Raw genomic sequence first — 21,178 nt, 5'->3', positions numbered from 1 at the left:
TAACTTTTAAGAAATGTCAAATATTGCACACAAGTCCAAATAGAATGGGGTCCAATAATTCAATAAATAAAACTGAATTACCACAGTTCCGGTTTATAATTTGTCTTTTTATTTAAAGTTCTTTTGATTGTGAAGATTGCAAAGAACAACAATGCCTGGTTTGATGCATTGACATTGCTGAATCTAGATTCTTGTTCTCAGGTGGCAGGGTTGTTTTATTTGTTGGCGGGGGGGGGGGGGGGGGGGGTGGTGTAGGCATTGCTGAATGGGTCAGCATTTAGTACCTGAGAACTGTGTGATTAGCTCAGCAATTTCAGAGGACGGCTCAGAGTTAACCACACTACTGTGGGTCTGCAATGACGATGAGGCCAGACTTTGAGGTTAGTGGATTTTCCTTCTGTAAAGGACACTGATGGGTTGTCACAACAATTGACAATAGGTCGTAATTAGATTAGGGGGTTCCAGGTTTATCAATTGAATTCAAATTTTACCATGTCAACCCATGTTCCCAAAGCACTAGCCTGCATCTCTGAATGACAGTGACAATACCATAATGTCAGTGTCAACCCTGGAGAAGGTGGGTGCCTGGGGAGATGCTTTTTGGAACTATTGCAGTGATTGGGGTAAGGAAGGGGGTTCTAGCATTTTAATACAGCTACAGAGAAGGAACAGTGACATACTTCCAACTCAGGATGATGTGTGACTTGGAAAGGCGCTTACATAAGATGGTCTTCCTATATATCGGTTGTCCTTTTCCTTCGAGGTTAGAAAACAAGGCAAAATAGATAATTTTAATAAACTTGTTCAGACGTGACACATTTCTGGAGCTGGTGGGACTTCAACTTGGGTCTTCTCGTCCAAAGATAGAGACATGACGACTGGACCACAACAAAGTAATCTAAATAGACAGTATATCGGCTAATTCATTTGTGTGATTTATGTCTGTTACTGTTCAAAAGTGTTCAGATTTCCTGGGGTACAATCAATTCACTTCTTTATTCACTGATCCACCTGAGAGTCTGTCTGACATATTTGGGACATTCTGGTAATGGGGAAAAGACTGTGGTAGTGAAGATCCAAGGCTCAAATCTAGAAGCAAAAGCAGGGAAATCACTGAAGAGAAAAGGTCACTGGACCTGAAACATTAAAACTCTGCTTTCTCTGCACTGATGCTGCCAGACATGCTGAGTTTCTCTAGCAATTTTTGTTTTGTTTCTGATTTCCAATATCTACACTTCTTTGGTTTTACTTTCTCAAAATTATTTCCTGATGAAGGGCTTTTGCCTGAAACGTCGAATTTCCTGTTCCTTGGATGCTGCCTGACCTGCTGCACTTTAACCAGTAACACATTTTCAGCTCTGATCTCCAGCATCTGCAGACCTCACTTTTTACTCGAACATTTCTCAAAATTATACCAAGGCTGAAAGAGAGAGGGTACTTTAGAAATGGCAGACCAAAATGAAGTCTATCAAATAAGACTATATACAGCTTTTTCTGTTGTTGCATTCTTGTTCATAGTACTGTTCCCATACAACAGTCTTGTAAATTAGCATTCCGCATTCTGGGAAGACAACTCCCGAGTGCCATTAGTAATGAACAACTCTAATCCCACACATTTCTTTCTTCATTCATTTTCAGGTTGTGGCTGTTGCTGACAAGGCGAACATTTAGTATTGTTCATCTAATGGTGTGACATGGTGACTCAGTGGTTAGCACTGCTGCCTCAGAGTGCCAGGGACCTGAGTTTAATTCCAATCTCTCTCTAAAAACCTTCTAGGAGAAAGTCAGGACGGCAGATGCTGGAGATCAGAGCTGAAAATGTGTTGCTGGAAAGGTGCAGCAGGTCAGGCAGCATCCAAGGAGCAGGAGAATCGACGTTTCGGGCATGAGCTCTTCTTCAGGGATCTGCACACAACCCATGATTGATGGATTACTAGGTAACCGTGAGTCTTCTTTCCTGAAGAAGGGCTCATGCCCGAAACGTCAATTCTCCTGCTCCTTGGATGCTGCCTGACCTGCTGCACCTTTCCAGCAACACATTTTCAGCTCCAGTCTCTCTGTGTGGAGTTTGCATATTTTCCCAGTGCCTGCATGGGTTTCTGCTGGGTGCTATGGTTTCCTCCCACGTTACAAAAATGTGGATTAGGGAAATGCAAAGATAGGGTAGGTCTTTCGAGCATTTGTGTGGACTTGATGGGCTGAATGGCCTGCTTTCACATGGTAGGGATTCTGTGTGGTTACAACCAAGTGATATGCTGACTCCCTTGAAGAATCAATGTAGTGTAGGTGGTATAGGGCAGATTGGATAAAGATGACAACCTTAATGTGAAATGATGAAATTATTCCAATAACATAGAACAAAAGGCAAGCAAACAGCTAAGACAACATGGATGGAGTTACAAATTAGAAAAGGATCTGCACACATCCCAGATGATTGATGGATTACTCGGCAACAATGAGTTTTTAGAAGATTATTCCATGGGATATAGTTCCCATTTATCAACTCTGTCATTTACTGTCAATCATTAATTGTCCTTGCAAAGATGGTGTTGAATCACCTTGTAGCCCATGTGGTGGTGAATCCCGTGGTACTCGAAGATGGGCAAGTCCAGGATTTTGACCCAATAATGTGAAGAGAATAGTGGGACTTGGACTGAAACTTGCCCATGGAGATGATCCTATGCCTGTGGTGACAGCACTCCACATGAACAATCATTCAGATTTGCAAATCTGGCTGGCTCCCACAGGCATAGAGTGTTCTCTCTTTCAAACCAACACCCCTAGATCTAAGAGGATTCCTTACCAGCAAATGTTTTAATAACATGCGACTGATTCAATGTCTTTAGCACGTAGCTGGTGTGCAACAAGGAAACTACAGATCAGTTCACTCTGCCATGCAGCAGATTCCCAAGGAGCTCCATGATGCTGTCATCCTTCCACATTCCAAACTGCTGGATGGAGCTGGAGCAGCCTCCAAGAATGGGAAACATAAGATACCCACCTTAAACTTAGCTGATGATACCCAAGGAAGCATAAAAGTGTATACAGTACTGATAGCCATTCGTATGTATATGTACACAGATATGCTCAGCCTTGGTAGATTACACAGTACCTTTCCATACCGGGATCATTCTCAGCATGCAATGATCGTTACGGAGACAACTAACTTTTCCAAAGAAATGATTAGAGTACTTACGGTGTGGAAACGGGCCCTTTGGCCCAACAAGTCCACACCGACCCGCCGAAGTGCAACCCACCAAGACCCATTCCCCTACACCTAACACATCAGACAATTTAGCATAGCCAATTCACCTAACCTGGACATTTTTGGACTGTGGGAGGAAACCAGAGCATTCGGAAGAAACCCACACAGACACAGAGAGTCGCTTGAGGCAGGAATTGAACCCAGGTCTCTGGCGCTATGAGGCAGCAGTGCTGACCACTGTGCCACCATGCCAAACTTTCAGTTAGCAGCAGGAAATGTAATACAACCAAATTCATGTTTATGATATTTTGTTTATTCATTCACAGGTGTGGTGTCACTGGCTAGGCCAGTATTTGTTTCCCATCCCTAATTGCCCTAAGACTTAATGCGAGGCTCCTTCATAGAAGCAGTCCATTTGGTCCAACGAGCTCAATCCAACTAACCTGCACATCTTTGGACATGCAGACCCAGAGAGTACTTGCAAATTCCACACAGACTGTCACCTGAGGGTAGAATCAAACCCAAGTCCCTGGCACTGTGAGGTAGCAGTGCTAACTACTGGGCCACAGTGCCACTCCTTCAGAGTCAGTCATATTGCTGTGCATCTGGAGTCACTTGTAGACCAGTAGGTTTAATTCACTGAAGGGCATTAATAAATCAGATGGGTTTTTTAAACAGTCTGCGTTAGCTATGTCACTTGTTGTTCAATTTCAATTCCCTCTGCTGCTGTGGTGGGATTTGAAGCATTTAGTCTGGCACTCTACAGGCCTAGTCCAGAGACATTACCACTACTACCTCTCCTGTTTGTATCAGAAAGCTGAAAACATTATCTTTGTTGGCAACTTTTTGCTTTAAGCTATGGAATGAAACACCCCCTTTTTATTTTTGGGATAACTAAAAAATCTCACAATTTGGATATCAAAGTCATTGTTCTGCAAGATATTAAAAATCACCTAATACCAGGTTATAGTCCAACAGGTTTATTTGGAAGCACTAGCTTTCAAGGTGCTGCCTCTTCATCAGGTCCTCCAGTAAGACATTAACTTTCCCCAGCCAAAATGATCATTAGCTCCCAAATATTTACTTCTGTACTTATCCTGTGTCAGCCTGGTAACTCTCAGACCTGTCCTTCACAATGACAATCCATATATAATGCACAGCTTCGTCCTACTGAGATCCTACATGTTCTTCTTTTTGACAATAATCTATTCAATTAGATGCTTTAAAGTAGGACTGCCCAACCTGTGATCTGTGCATCCCAAATGAATTCCTAGAACATTTCATACGATGGATGTCTATTTTATTAGTAAACAAAGTTCCAGCTCAATCACAGAGTTCCAATAATTTATAAAAATTGCTTTTTTTTTGATGAGTTTGTTGTTACTGTTGTGTTGTTTCTCCCCAGCCTGCACAGGAACATGTGAAATGTACCTTCCTCCCCCACTGCAAAAAGATTGGCCTCAAGAGTGAGCGAGCAAGCAGGATTCCTTGTTTCTTGACAGAATGTAGTGGTTGTAATGAAAGGATCATATTTTGCACATGTCTTCAGCAGACGATTATTGCTATTGCTGATGCCAACACTTCCTCTTTATAAACTGCAACGGTCTATTGTCGTTCTGAAATTGAAATCCTCTACCACGGTGAGATTGCCTGATCTCAGCACCATAGGTATCAAAGTTTCAATTCTTTATAAAAGTACTTTTCAGCTCTTGGGAAATGGTGGGTGTACAGGAACTGACAATAATAGCATGACATTCTCTATGAAGAAGTTTTTGGGGGCTTTCCTCCTATGTTCATGAAGCCCTTCACAGCTGTGTTCAGTCCAGACGGTGTACACAGATCTGACATTTGCCCTTTATCAGTGATACATTATTGCTGTAACTGGGATGTTGTATCTGGAAAATCTCTGTTAATCTCTTGGTTCAGTTGGAGCTGGCATAACCCATGAGTGTTCCTACATTTCATGCATCCATAGTGTCCATACATTTGCCTCTTTTACACTTGTTCAACTATAGTCATGGGAATCCTGACAGTAAACTGGGGAGGTGTTGACATAGTGCTATTGTCACTAGACTAATAGTCCAGAACCCCAGGACATGAGTTTGTAATCCAACCATTGCAAATGGTAAAATTTGAATTCAACAAAAAATTGACTGTGTCGATCGCCATAAAAAACCTTGGGGTTAATTAACATCCTTCAGGGAAGGAATCCTTACCTGGTTTGGCCTGCGTGTGACTCCTGACCTACAGCAATGTGGTGGAGTTTTCACTGCCCTCTGAGCAACAGACTGTGACCTAGACAGTGCCACCCACATGGCAGTAATGAATAAAAAATAAACTGACCAAGCTAAATGTATGTGCGGCACGGTGGCACAGTGGTTAGCACTGCTGCCTCACAGCACCAGAGACCCAGGTTCAAGTCCCTTCTCGGGCAACTATCTGTGTGGAGTTTGCACATTCTCCCCGTGTCTGCGTGGGTTTCCTCCGGGTGCTCAGGTTTCCTCACACAGTCCAAAGATGTGCAGGTTAGGTGAATTGGCCATGCTAAATTGCCCATTGTGTTAGGTGAAGGGGTAAATGTAGGGGAATGGGTCTGGTTGGTTTGATCTTCGGAGGGTCGGTGTGGACTTGTTGGGCCGAAGGGCCTGTTTCCACACTGTAAGTCATCTAATCCAAAAAAGAATGGGAGGTAATATTAAGGTTATCTCTTCTACACCTTTCCTCATGCCTTCAAGGTGAAGCTGCTGCCTCAGTCAAGTGAAAAGTGACCTATGGACTGAGCTAACTGTTTCTGGAATGTTCCTGCAACTCCCAATGTATCCGCTTGTGTTGCTTTTTTTGCTTCCACATTGCCAAAGGATTTGAAAGCTGAATTGGTGGGTGATGCCATGACATGAGTGTGACATAGATTATACCGAGGGAGACCTGCGATCCATTACCCTCACTCTCTTAGCCAGGTCTACCTAAGTCCAATAGTGAGACATAGAGTCATAGAATCAGAGAGCTGTACAACACAGAAACAGACCCTTTGGTCCAACTTGTCCATCCTGACCAGATATCCTAAATTAATCTCATCCCATTTGCCAGCATTTGGCCCACTTTCTTCTAAACTCTTCCTATTCATATACCCATCCAGATGTTGTAATTGTACCAACCTCCACCATTTCCTTTGGCAACTCATTCCATACATGCACTTCCCTCTGTGTGAAAAAGTTGCCCCTTAGGCCCTTTTTAAATTTTTCCCCTCTCATCTTAAACCTATGATCTCTAGTTCTGGACTCCACCACCCCTGAGAAAAGGACCTTGGCTATTCACACTATTCACGCCCCTCATGATTTTATAAACTCCCATAAGGTCACCCCTCAGCCTCCAACACTCCAGGGAAAACAGCCCCAGCCTATTCAGCCTCTCACTATAGCTCAAAACCTCCAACCTTGGCAAGATCATTAAAAATCTGTTCTGAACCTTTCAACATCATAATGTCCTTCCTATAGGAAGGAGACCAGAACTGAAAGCAGTATTCCAAAAGTATCCTAACTAATGTCCTATGCAGCTGCAACATAACCTCCCAACTCCTATACTCAATGTAGAAGCAAATTACTGCTGGAAGCTGTACTGAAAATAACAAATGCTGAAGATCACAGCAGTCACACAACATCGTGGAGAGAGAGTAAGCGAACATTTTGAGTCTAGATGACTCTTCATCGGAGCTGAAGTGAAGTGTGGAGGGGACAGAATTTATCCTGTTGTTGATGGGTTGGAGGGGGTGTGTGGTGTTAATGTGGTGGCAATGGGTGTAGAGTGCTGATGGAGAATAGATGTTGATAGTTCAGATAAAGTGATCAGAAACCTTTGTCCATTTTGCGCCCCATGTCCACCCCTCTATATCTTTCACTTTGTCCATTTCTGACACTTCCCTTACTTTCCCAGACTTCTCTGTCTCCGTTTCAGAGAATAAACTGTCCACTGCCATCCACTGCAAAGCCAAGACTCCCGCAGCTACCTTGACTACAGCTCGTCGCATTCCACCTCCTGCAATGCCTATGTCGCATCTATTCAGATAATGCCACCTTCCAAAACAGCACTGTTGACATGGCTTGCTTCTTCCATGACTGTGGTTTCCCATCCACTGTGGTTGACAGGGCCTTGCCCCTTCCCATCACTCACAACAGTGTGATCCAGTTCCCCTTGTCCTCGCTTTTCATCCACCTGCCTTCACATTCAAAGGATCATTCTCCGCCATTTCAAACAATTGTAACAGAACACCACCACTAAACACATCTTCCCCTCACCCCTCCGATCTACATTTCACAGGGATCGTTCCCTCCAGAATACCGTCGTCCATTCCACAACCACCAACAGATTCCCCCCCTCTCCATGACACTGTCCTATGTAACCGCAGAAGGTGCAACACCTTCCCCTTCACCCCCTCCCCACTCACAATCCAAGGGCCTAAACAGTCTTTCCAGGTGAAGCAGCATTTCACTTGTACCTCCTCCAATCTTGTGTATTGTATTCACCGCACCCAATGTGGCCTACTCTGCATTGGAGAGACCAAATGCAGATTGAGTGATCACTTTGCGGAACACCTCCGATCTATGCACAAGCAGCACCCCAACTTTCCCGTAGCCAGTCATTTTAACACACTGTCCTGCTCACCTGTTGACATGTCCATCATTGTCATGCCGCAGTGTAAAACTGGAGGACCGATGTCTCATCTTCAGACTAGACACTTTACAGCTTTCTGGATGTAATGTTGAGTTCAATACCTTCACATTGTGAACCAACTCCTCTTCCTTCCCTTTCTTTTAGCTTGGTTCATTCTGTTATTATGTCCTCTGTGCCCTTCCCCCATTCAGTGGACTGTCTGTCCTATCCACGCTGGCAAAAGCCACCATTGTTCTGCCATTCTCACATTCTGATCACTTAAACTGAACTATCAACATCTTTACTTCACTAGCCCTTACACCCACTACGCCCTCCCCCTCCCTCCCCCCAAACGATAGTGTAAACACTGTCCCATCCACACTTTACTTCAGCTCTGATGAAATCATCTCAACATGAAACGTTAGCTTGCTCTCTCTCCTTGCATGCTGTCTGACTCACTGTCATCTCCAGCAGTTGTTGTTTCCTATATTCAATGCACTGACCAATAAAGGCAAGTATACCAAAAGCCTTCTTCACTATCCTGTCTACTTGTGACTCCACTTTAACTGAACTATGAACCTGCATCTCAAGGTCTTTTTTTTCAGTGACTCCTTAGGCCCTTACTATTAAGTGTACAAGTCCTGCCTTGCCCTGCCAGTTGAGATGGCTGGGATGACTCTGGATGACCTTAATGTCATAAGCACCCGGTCATACATAATATTCCACAATACTTTGTCTTTAGAATCTTGCAATTCATCTTGAAGTTTTCTGACCACTTTGGCAAACCAGTCTTTGCCATTAAGAATTGATGGATCCTGACACACTGGCATGGATGTGCTGTAGGCACCCTCATTTGGTTTGAACCATCTGTCAAGAATTCTTGTGGTAATGGGAGACATAGACTGCCAGACAGAACCAAAGAAAAGTAGATTGCTTTCTCTCCATGGATGCTACCGGACCCGCTGTGATCACCAGCATTTTTTTTCTTTTCAGTCTAAACAGTAGCAAGGTCATCTCTGACCCTCCTGACCTCTGTCTCCACCCAGGACCCTTTTGACAGGGGTTCAGATACAAGAGACATAATGATGGCAATGTCCTGTTGCTAGAAAGTTAGGGGATAATGTGTTGGCCTGCTTGTTTTGTTGGTGGCTTGCTCGCTGTCATGAAATTCAGAAGTGTGGTGTTGTTTATGACCTGCCTAAAGAATTATACATGCAATAATTTGTAATCCCTCCCCCACCATAATTGGCACTGTTTACTGCTGTTTTCCATCCTCACACCAAACAGTTGTGCTTCCCCAAAATGTATTTGGTGTAAAAGGTTTGTCTGACAGTGATCATTTATGCCAATTGCAATCGCTAATAATGAGTAATATTGAACCCAACAATTGCCCCCTGCTGTGCACAGCACTTTAATTCCAATTATCACATCAGGTGATGATGGGTCCTAGACAGAGGAGCCGGAAGATTGTCATTAAAATAATGCAGAGAGGAGATATGAATGCATTGAGCATTTTGTTAATAACTATAATTTCTGCAGCAAGGTTTTAACTTGTGCCAAGAACCATTTCAACCAGAGTTCATGAGTACTTGATGTTCAGTGCTAAAAAAAGTAGCAGTACTGTATAAATATATGCTGATTTCCTAATTACTGCCTGGCACGTACAGATTTGAATGATGCATGAAGTGATTACTGTCATTTCATGTAAGTGAGGGTTACAGTGCCCTAATTGTTAACGTCCTGCACCTTTTATGTTTAATGCATGTTTTTGTAAACTGGCACGCAAATCTTGAGGGATTTGAATTTTAGAAGCACCAGTTCTTTTTGGGGCCAAGCAGGTAGCAGCCTAGGTGAAAGGCATCAGATGTATTGGCTCCAGCTTCTTTTTTAGATGCTGTTCCCTGAATCGACAATGTGCAGCATTGTTACCTTACATGCCTGGAGCAAATGGGATTTAAACTTAGGGCTGCCTGGTTCCAGGTGTGCCACAAGAACCTCTCTAGTATTCTGACTCAAATACATCTACGGTAAACTTGCAGAGCAGGTTGGACCTGAACCTGGACCTTCCAGCCCAGAGCAGCGACTCTAATACAGTGCCACAAGGGCTCTGCACCAATCATCTTTTTATGCATGTGAACTTTTAGATGAAAATCAAAGATCGATAGGGAAGGCCACTCAGCTTGGTCTACCATTCTTCCTAACAAAGCTGCATCTTAACTGATGCCAGGGATTTGATCTCTGGTGGCTTACTCATAAACCTATTTTTGACATGACACACTCATTGAGGAGAGTTTAACCATCCCTCAGCTGGACGGGAGGGACGCAGCACAGTCAGTTCTGCTATAGCGTGGTAGCCCATTCTCATGCAATCCCGGGTTACAAGAAAATCACATTGTAGCAGCACCATTTGAACGAATGTGGCCGGAACTGCGTAGTAACCAATACATGCTTTAAAATCCTGACTTGGTGGCTAGTGGAATTTGAATTCAATAAAAATCTGGTATTAAGAGTCTAACAATGACCAGGAATCCATTGCCGATTACCAGGGGGAAACCCATCTGGTTCACTAATGCCCTTTAGGGAAGGAAACTACTATCCTTGCCTGCTCTGGCCTACATCTGACTGCAGACCCACATCAATGGTAGACGCTCTCTTCCCACACCTTACTGACAGTAGGCCTGGAACCAGACAGATTATCCAGCTCCTTGTGGAGAGTTGCCAGTTATGTGATATTTAACAGCGCCATTGGCATTTTGCCAATATCAGATCAAACTGTCCCATCAAGGGAGCAGTTTATAGATAAAAGTACTTGTTATAGTCGCTGCAGTAGATTTATGGTTCAGATTTATTAACGGAGTTTAAATTCTATCAGCTGTGTTTGAAAGCATAGCTCAAGAGAATTGGTCTGGGTGACCAATCCTGAGACATTTGCACTTTGGCACTAGGAGACTTTACAAAGCAATCAGGGGCTCACGAGTGGAGAAGCAGGTACCACAAGCCCACACATATCTTCAGACTGGTTTTCATTCTAACATTCAGCCCTTTAAGTATTAAAAAATAAATTTCTTATCTGCTGTAATTCCATATCTTATCTGCCTGCTTAGAACATAGAATATTACAGGGCAGTATAGGCCCTTTGGCCTTCGATGTTTTATCGACCTGTGAAACCAACCTGAAGCCTGTTTATCCTACACTATTCCATTTTCATCCATATGTTTATCTAAAGACTATTTAAAAAGCTCTCACTGTCCACCCTACCCAACCCTCTAATTATCTTATATGCCTGTTTCAGCAGTGACCACCACCCCTGCTGATACTGTTAAGCTGCCATCTCTCTGATTGGGCTGGCATTGTTGGAGGGAAGCTGCCTTCCTTAACAGGATGGCACTCTGAGAGCTGCCACTTAGATGGTTGCCATTGAGACAAAAGTGTAGGGAAGTCCCATCTCTCTGCCTGGTCGATAACCTTCAGACTAGTGTGCAAAAACAACCCTGACATCATTTGTCTTTCCTTGTTGGAATCAGGATAAGATTGAAGCAGAGAATTGTTGGAGTTCAGGTAGAGGTTATTTGAATATCTTAGCGAGAGATCAATAACTGGGAGCACAGTTTTAAGGTAAGGAGCAGGAGGTTTAGAAGGGATTTGAGGTAAAATGTTTTCACCCAGAGTGTGATGGGTGTCTGGAATTTGCTGCGCAAAAGAATGGTGGATGAGGGGATCCTTAAGACATTTCAGAACTACTTAGCTGAGGCTTGATAAACCGTAACAGGCAAGACTATAGACTAAGTGCTGGGAAATGGGATGAGAATAGATGGACATTTAATTAACAACATGGACATGATGGAGTGAAGGTCCCCTTGCCATGTAAAAGCTCTATGACCCGCTACCTCCATAACCCTGGAACTCGTTGACCTTTTTCTGCTGTCATGTCATATTCTAGCTTCCCAATTCCTGTTGATGCATTTCAGATAATGTTGGGATCAGTATTTTCTCCCTCCTAGGTAGACTTGCTAATTGATATGTGATGAGATTTTCGTGAATCATATACAGGAATTTATACACGGTGTCACACTCTCGCTATTGCCTGTAGCATCTTCTCTCACTCACTTTCGTTTCCCTCCAACCTCCTTTATCACTAATCCTGCCTGGTCTCTGAGCTGGCTATTCACTTGGGACAGTTCAACAACTCTCTCTCACCTGCACCTGTGCTAACAGCCGTGCTGCCCACTTTCACCTCACCCAGTCCCTCTGTTCACTCATTCAAAATGCATACAGCCAATGATAGAGCAGGGAAAGCCCATATGAGTGGAAAGGTTCCAACATCCATGTCCTAAATGCCAGTTGAGGAGAGAATCCTGGTCCTCACAGAAGAAGTCCAAGCCAGATTCTGTGGGAATGCCAAGCAGATTCCATGCCCCATCAACCGAATAAGTGTTACTCATCATACTACTGGTTACGATGCCTTAAAACCATAAAACCATTAAACAAAGCAGCAGAAGTAGGTCATTCGGCCCATTGAGCCTACTCCAGCATTCAGTGTGAGCATGGTTGCTCTGATAATCCTCAAACCCATTCTCCTGCCTTTTCTCCTTAACCATTGATACATACATGTCTAGGCAGGGGTCCTCCAGCCTTAATGCAGTATTACAATTCAATATGGACACACTTCAGAGACAATCGATGATGAATTAAACTGTAACTAGCAGACTTCCCTGCAAGATTGGGTGAGACTATCCATTTTAGATTTGTGAAAGAGAAGTTCTTCTCGCGAGAGACCAGGGGCTGAAAAAGGATTAAGAGTAATTAAGCGCTCACATCATGAGTGGCACATTGGATCAGTGCCAGGTTCCCAGGTTCAATTCCAGCCTTGGGCAACTGTCTGTGTGGAGTTTGCGCATTCTCCCTGTGTTTGTGTGGGTTTCCTCCCACAGTCCAAAGATGTGCAGGTTAGGTGAATTGGCCATGCTAAATTATCCATAGTGTTATGTGCATTAATCAGAGGAAAAGGGGTCTGGGTGTGTTACTCTTCGGAGGGTCTGTGTTGACTTGTTGGGCCGAAGGGCCTGTTTCCACATTGTACATAATCTAATCTAATCTGAAATGTTTGCACTTATGCATCACCTCAGAATGTCCCAAATTATTTTAAAACCAATAAATTAGTTTTGAATTGTAACTTCTGGTATAATATAGGCAACCAAGTTTGTGCAGTGAAAGGCCTCATAAACTATAATGTGATAAAGCAAAGGTAACTTATGTATTTTTCTTTGAGTGAAGTTGGTTCTGAATCCGAATGTTCACAGCATTGAGAACAAAGCAGATGAGCTGACATCACAAACAGAAATAAATAAAAAAAAATCTGATAGCCGTTACAGAGACATAATTGCAGGATGGCATGTACTATACTGGGGTATAAGATGTATAACAAAGGGGCTAGGAAGAGGTGGAGGTGCAGCTCTGTTAATTAATAGGTGTAACTACAATAGAAAGGGATGTCCTAAGTTTAGGATACTAGGAAGTAGAAGCAGTTTGAGTTGAGATGAGAAATAATAAAGGCAAGTTAAACACAGTATAAACTTTAAGAAAAACCACATGATACATAAAGATGGATGGTCAGCAGAAGATTGGATGGAGTACAAAAGCAGCAAAACAAATGAGTAAAAGGTTTTGAAGGCAGGAATGTTTGAGTACAGGAGGAAGGTAAGCTTGAAATATAAAACCAGATAGTACGAGATTTAATAGATATTGGAAATGGATAGATATTAATAAAAAGAACATTGGTCCTTTGTAAAGTGAGTGTGGGGAAATAACAATAAATTATTAATGAGAATGGGATCTAATAATGAAAAACAAAGCGATTACAGATGAATTGAACAAGTATTCTGCATCAGTTTTCACTGCGGAGAATACAAGTAGCAGTCCAGAAATAGCTGTAAATCAGGAAATTGAGGGAGGAACTAAAGACATTTTTTTCTCACCAGGGAAGTGATACTGAGCTGATTGTTGATTCTGTGGTTGACAAGTCCCCAGGATTTGATTAACTTCATTCTATGATCTTAAAAGAAATGCCAAGGGACATAGTTAATACATTGATTTAAATTTTCTAAGATTCCCTAGATTTGCAGAAGGTTCCAATGGCTTGGAAGATAGTGAAGGTAGCTCATTTGTTCAAAAACTGAGGGAGACAGAAAGCCTGAAAAGCAAAAAACAAGACATTTTGGCTTAAGATCAGTCATAAGGAAAATGTTAGGAGCTACTATTAAAGGCATTATAGATAGATACTTAGAAAAGTTCAAGGTAATCAGACAGAATCACCATAGCTTTGTGAAAGGAAAATGATCTTTAACTACTTTATTTAAATTCTTTGAAGAAGTGACATAAACTGTGGACAAAGGGAATGGATATTTATCCTTAGGTTTCCAGAAGATACTTGATAAGGTGCCACATCAAAAGTTATGGCAGAAAATAAAGCTCATGGAGTACAAGGTACCTATCAGCATGGATACAATTCTGGCTAGCTCACAGAAAATGAAGAACAGTCAAAAATGGACCTTTTTGAGTTGGCAAGATGTACCAAGTGGCATTTCCACAGGGATCAGTGCGGCAGCCTCAATCTTTCACAATTTAACCAAATGACTTGAATGATGCAACAGAGTGTATGGTAGCACAAAGGTAAATAGAAAAGTAAGTTGTGAAGCCTATATAAAAAGGGAGAGAGAGTTTAAATGAGTGGTAAAAGATCAGAAGTGAAGTACTCTGTGAAGATATCTGAAATAAAAGAGAAACACATTTTCTAAATAGTTATTCAGTAGCATAGAACATTTTAGGGCTGTGCTTTTTTGGAGTGAAATCAGAAAACATTTCACTACAAACTAGGGCAGTATATGCAACTCTTTCTCTTAGAAGGGTGAAGATGCTGGGGCAGTTGAAAGTATTAAGACTGTAATTGATAGATTTTTATTTGCTAAGGATGTCACATGGAAAGGCATTGGAGGAGAGGCACAGACCTAACAGAATAGTAGAAAGGGAATGGCGTTGATTGACTTAATTCTGTGCCCAAGTTGTCGTGCTGCTTTGCATTCCTTGACAAGGTCAATGCAGAGTCATTTCCTGTAAAGGCTGCAAAGTCCAGTAATCTCCTATCATTCTGAATGACTCAATGTCTGACATGATGGACTAGTCACATGACTCCTCTCTGCCTCAATGCCAGGCAATGGTTTGCCTGGTTCAGTGAGTAGAAATGGTTATATTACATAACCTGCTGTATGACCAGATTTCACACTGATAATCATAACTACCTCTGACTCATAATCCATTCTTTTGACTATTGCTCAACTTTTAACTTTATCCTGTACTTTTCTTTCACCATACACATTTATCACAGTTTACCACATTTTATTATATTCAACTTTATTTGATGCATAAGATAATCAGTGGGTTAGATAGGGTGGACAGATGGAGAAGGCTAACATGATGGGACATAGCTTTAAATTGAGGGGTGATAGATTTAGGACAGACATTAGGGCTAGTTTCTTCACTCAGAGAGTAATAGGGGCGTGGAACAGCCTGCCTGCAACAGTAGTAGACTTGCCGATGTTTTGGGCATATAAATGGGCATTGGACATACACATGGATAATAATGGAACAGTGTAGGTTAGATGATCAGATTATTTTCACAGATTGGCACAACATTGAGGGCCGAAGGGCCTGTTCTGCACTGTAACGTTCTATCTTCTATGTTTATTCCTGCAATACTTTTGCCACGTGTTTCATCCTACCCGTAGTTTATCACATTTTGTCACATTCATCTTTATCTGTCATGGATTCATCCATTGTTTTTATTTAGCTTCTGTTGTCACTCCTGGCTTTGGTTCTCAGATTCAACTGCCCTCCCCATCTTATAAAACTTTGAAAAATTTCAGTTGATGTTACCGGGACAACTAAAGATTAAAGGAAATAATCAACGCCTCACTTGTGTTAGATTGTGGCTGATGTGTGCCTCAAAGTTACTTACTTCTATTTGTTTCATATCTCTTGACATCCATATCTGACAGCTTTTATCCTGGAGATTCTTATCATCTGTAGCCATTTCTTGGAGTCACAGTTTGGGAGCCCTTTATGTTTCATATGAGGGAGTGCTTTTAGATTTGGTACTGAAAATACCCATTTCAACGTTTAAGATGGTCCCCTTCTCCTCATCTTTTTTTTTCTGTTTAAATAATCATCTATTCTCCTCTTGAATGCCTCAGTTTAACTTGCCTCCATCACACTCCTTGGCAGTGTGTTCGAAACTCTTAACTACTCACTCGGCCATAAGGGTATCGTTCACACCATCTTTAGACAAGTCCCTTATACCTGTCCCTGACGTTCGCAGGAACAGGTACAGTTTCTGTCTGTTCTATCCAGACCACTCATGATTATGAAAACTTGCACTGAATCCCTTCTTAGCATTCTCTTCTCCAGGAAAAAAATGTTTCCAGTTTCTTCAATTTATCCTCATAACTGAGGTTTCACGTCCCTGGAACAATTTTGGTAAACCTCTGCTGCATTTTCCCCAATACTGCCTAAAGTGAGGCTCCAGAACGATACATAATACTCCAGCAGAGGCCTAACTCATGAGTTCTACAAGTTGAGTGTAACTTACTTGCTCCTGCCTGTGTGGCACTTTGATTGTCAAAAATCAAAAGGATAGAGTTCAAAATTTGCAGATTGGATGGAGAGAGAGAGAGAGAGGAACGTACATAAAGAGGAATTGTGCTCCCTCAGTGTTTTACTTGCTTCTGCTGGTCTGTAGAGAAAAGTGGTGCTTTGGATACAAATGAGTAGCAAAAGTGTCTTAGCCCATCCCGATCTAGCTGACCAGGAACTCCAAATGTGGTTGTGGCACAGTGCACTCTGTGTGCATGGTTGATAGGATTAAATTAGGTTTAGACAACTCTCTTTCATAACCCATGATCCAAGTGGTTATGCCTAATGATGTGAGTCCACCCAGTTGAGAACCCAAGCGATTGCTTGAATGTTTTGCTAATGAAACAGGAGGCAGGCTCCATTCCTACTCCTTCAGGACAGTTGTTGGTTCAGGTACACAGATCTTTAAAATGCAGCGAGCACATGCAGAAAATATTCAAGAAGACGAATGAATTCTAGCTGTCCAGAAGTCCTTACAGAGAGAGTTGGGCACCACATGGGGGTACAAGAACAGCTCCTTACCTGCTAATATTAGACTGGTGATTGGACATCTATAATTTCAGTCAAGTGCTGACCTTACCTTTGTGCGCTTCCTGTGCAGCCATAACCTTGCATACCTCGCTCTGTCTAAACATCATCCATCTGTCCTTGTTTGTTATGATCTGACTACTGCTTGCAAAACAAAACTTTTCACTACACTTAGGTACATGTGATAACAATAAATCAAATCAAATCAATGCTTTTTCTCCCCTTTTAATTCCTTCTGGGTTTAGTCCCCTCCATCTCTCCCTAGCTCTTCCTGACCTTTGATGGTTTGCATTCCCCCTAAGAGGCTCTGCATGTACATTGTTCAATTGGAATACACCGGAGGAGAAAAAAAAACATGGGTGGTTTGGTGATGGGAGAAAAAAAAAAATCAGCTCTGTGTCAAAGCACTTCTGGATACAAAGGTCACTTAGAAAATTTTAAGAAATGGAAGGCTGGCCTTTGTATCGAGAGGACTGAAGTATAAGAACTCAGATATTCTGTTGCAGTTGGTCAAATCCCTGGTTATACCCCATTCAGGGGGCTGTGAACAGATCTTGCCTTCATTGCTCAGTGCATTGAGTTTAAAAGTTGGCAAGTCATGTTGCAGCTGCATAAAGCTTTGTTAGCCCCCATTTGGAGCATTGTGCTGGTCACTGTATAGAAAGGATGTGGAAGCTTTGGAGAGGGTGTAAAACAAAGAAACAAAGTACCACCAGGATAATGCCTGGATTAGAGTGCATTAGCTAGAAGGTAAGGGTGGACTAACTTGAATTGCTTTTTGCTTTGGAGGCTGATTTGGAGCATTGGTGATGGAAGGGTGGCCTGATAGAAGTATATCAAATTATGAGAGGTATGGATAGAGTGGATAGTCAGAAACTTTTCCCACAGTGCAGGGACATAGATTTAAGGTGAGAGGGGGATGTTTAAAGGAGATGTAGAGGATGGTTGGAGCTTGGAGCATGTTGTATTTATGACAAAATCAAATTCTAATTCTAGGGGGCAATGTAATAGCAATGTTTAAGATACCTTTGGACAGACACATGATTAGACAGAGAATAGAGGGATACAGACCATGTGTCGGCAGATGGGATTAGTTGAGAATGGAATCATGGTGGGCTGAAGGGCCAGTTCCTATGTTGTACTGTTCTGTGTTCTATGGTTATCCAGGCACAACACCTTAGGAGGGATATATCAGCCAAAGAGGGAGTGTAATATAAGTTTGCAAAGATGATACATGAACATCAGGGGTTAAGCTTAGAAGAGAGATGAGACAAATTAGGCCTGAGCAAAGTCTTCAAGACAATAACAGGAAAAGGCAGGTTAGATTAAGATAATCTATTTCCACTAAGTTGCGGATTCTAAAACAAGGATCATAGTCTAAATATTAGGATCAGAGTGTTCAGGAGAGTATTAGAAAACACTTCTACTCACAAAGGGTGTGGAAGGCGGTGGTGGAGGGTTGCTTTTCAGACTGGAGGCCTGTGACCAGTGGAATGCCATCAGGTAATGGATCAGTACTGGATCCACTGCTCTTTGTCATTTATAGAAATGCTTTGGATGTGAATGTAGGAGGTATGATTGCAGATGACACCAAAATTGGAAGGGGAGTGAACAGCGAAGAAGGTTACCTCAGAGTACAGCGGGATCTTGATCAGATGGGCCAATGGGTTGAGGAGTGGTAGCTGAAATTTAACTGATCCATTACCTGATGGCATACCACTGGTCACAGGCCTCCAGTCTGAAAAGCAACCCTCCACCACCGCCTTCAATACCCTTTGTGAGTAGAAGTGCTTTCTAATATCTCTCCTGAACAGTCTGATCCTAAAATTTAGACTATGATCCTTGTTTTGGAATTTAGAGAAATGAGAGGTGGAAAGGCAAAGCATGGCAGGACTTATAACTTATACACTGGGGAGTGTTTCTGAACAAAGAGACCTTGGAGTACAGATTCATAGTTCCTTAATAATGGAATCTTAGGTAGTTGGATAGTGAAGAAGGCATTTAGCATGCTTTCGTTTATTAGTCAGAGCAATGAGTATGGGAATTGGGAGGTCATGTTGTGGCTGTACAGGACATTGGTTAGGTCACTTTTGGAATATTGTGTCCAATTGTGAAACTTGACAAAGTTCAGAAAAGATTTACAAGGATGTTGCGAGGGTTGGAGATTTTGAGCGATAGGGAGAGTTGAATAGACTGGGGCTGTTTTCCCTGGAGCGTCAGAGGCTGACGTATGCCTTTGTAGAGGTTTATAAAATCATGGGGGGCATAGCTTTTCCCTGGGGGCGGTGGAGTCTAAAAGTAGAGGGCATGGGTTTAGGGTGAGAGGGAAAGATATAAAAGGGACCTAAGGGTCAACCTTTTCAAGCAGAGGGTGGTGTATTTATGCAATGAGCTGCCAGTGGTGGACACTTGTACAATTTCAGCATTTAAAAAGGCATCTGAATGGATATGTGAATAGGAAGAATTTAGAGAGTTATTGGCCACGTGCTAGCTTAATTGAGGATATCTGGTCAGCATGGACAAATTGGACTGAAGGGTCTGTTTATGTGCTGCACAACTATATGATTATTCTGGATAATCCAAGATGGAGGATGGGAAAAATTTCTAGCTGTAAGAGCTGCTCCTTTTTTTTGAGGTATTTTAGGTGCTGGAGGTGATTTCCTCGAATTCCAGAAGCAGCAATAACTGTTTTATATGCTGTTGCATTGTTTTGGAACTTTGCAAACAAAAGTCAAAATAACAGCAGTTTTAAAAGGGAGAAGAACAGACAAAGGAGACACATGGTGAGGACAGTGCAGGAGAGAGAACCTTCACTGTTACTGCCTTTGTTGTTGGAATTCATGTATCGCTGGACATCGGAGTGCGTCTGGGAAAATGAACAAACAGTGAAATTCACAACTAATCTTGGAGGAACTGTTGGGCGAAGTTCACAGCACAGAATCAGAGAAGTTAAGTGTTGTTTAAGTGTGTCCAAGAGAAAGGCTGCAGTAGTAAGTAGAGTGGGTTCTTTCTTGATTATATATTTTTGGAGAAATGTTTGTTGATTAAACTTAAAATATATGCCATTACTTAATTTAACCTGTGGCAGTGTTTGTAGAGGAATAAGATGGTGTTATTTTCTGGGTCTGTAGATTGTGAAGGAGCAAAAATGGCTTTTAGTACAGTGATATGTAACTTCTTGTCAGATGGGGGCATTTAAAGAGAGTTTGAGGGTTACTGCAGATTATATCTGCCATAAATGCTGTTAGATGCGATTCTTATCAGATCAAATGGATCGTTTGGAGAGACAGTTAGAAGTGATGAGGAATTTGCAACAGCAACAGTATGTGATGGATGCAGTTATAGGAAGGGGGGAAAGTCTCAGACACAGTCACATAGATGGGTTAACTCCAGGAAGGGTAAGGGAAGTAGGCAGCTAGTGTAGGAGTCTTTTGTGGATATACCCATTTCAAACAGGTATGCTGTTTTGGAAAATGTAGGGGGTGATGGATTCTCAGGGGAATGTAGCACGATTAGCCAAGTTTCTGTTATTAAGACTGGCTCTAATGCAACGAGGGGTACGTTGGGTTCCAAGAGATCAATTGATAGCGGATTCTGGATTCTGTAGTCTGAGGTACAGACAGACGTTTCTGTGGCCAGCAGAGAAAAATCAGAATTGTGTGTTGCTTCCCTGGTGCCAGGATCAAGGATGTCTCAGAAATGGTGCAGAATATTCTCACAGGGGAGAGGGGCCAGCAAGAGATTATTGTCCACATTGGAACCAATAATATAGGAAGGGAAAAGGTTGGGACTCTGAAGGGAGATTACAGAGAGTTAGGCAGAAATTTAAAAAGGAGGTCCTCAAGGGTAGTAATATCTGGATTAACCCCAGTGCTACGAGCTAGTGAGGGCAGGAATAGGAGGACAGAGCAAATGAATGCATGGCTGAGGAGCTGGTGTATGGGAGAAGGATTCACATTTTTGGATCATTGGAATCTCTTTTGGGGTAGACGTGACCTGTACAAGAAGGACGGATTGCACCTAAATTGGAAGGGGACTAATATACTGGCAGGGAAATTTGCTAGAACTGCTTGGGTGGATTTAACCTAGTAAGGTGGGGGCTGGGACCCAGGG

Source organism: Hemiscyllium ocellatum, chromosome 1 (genome assembly GCF_020745735.1).
Source record: "Hemiscyllium ocellatum isolate sHemOce1 chromosome 1, sHemOce1.pat.X.cur, whole genome shotgun sequence".
Lineage (NCBI taxonomy): Eukaryota > Metazoa > Chordata > Chondrichthyes > Orectolobiformes > Hemiscylliidae > Hemiscyllium > Hemiscyllium ocellatum.
This window is presented reverse-complemented; position numbering follows the sequence as displayed.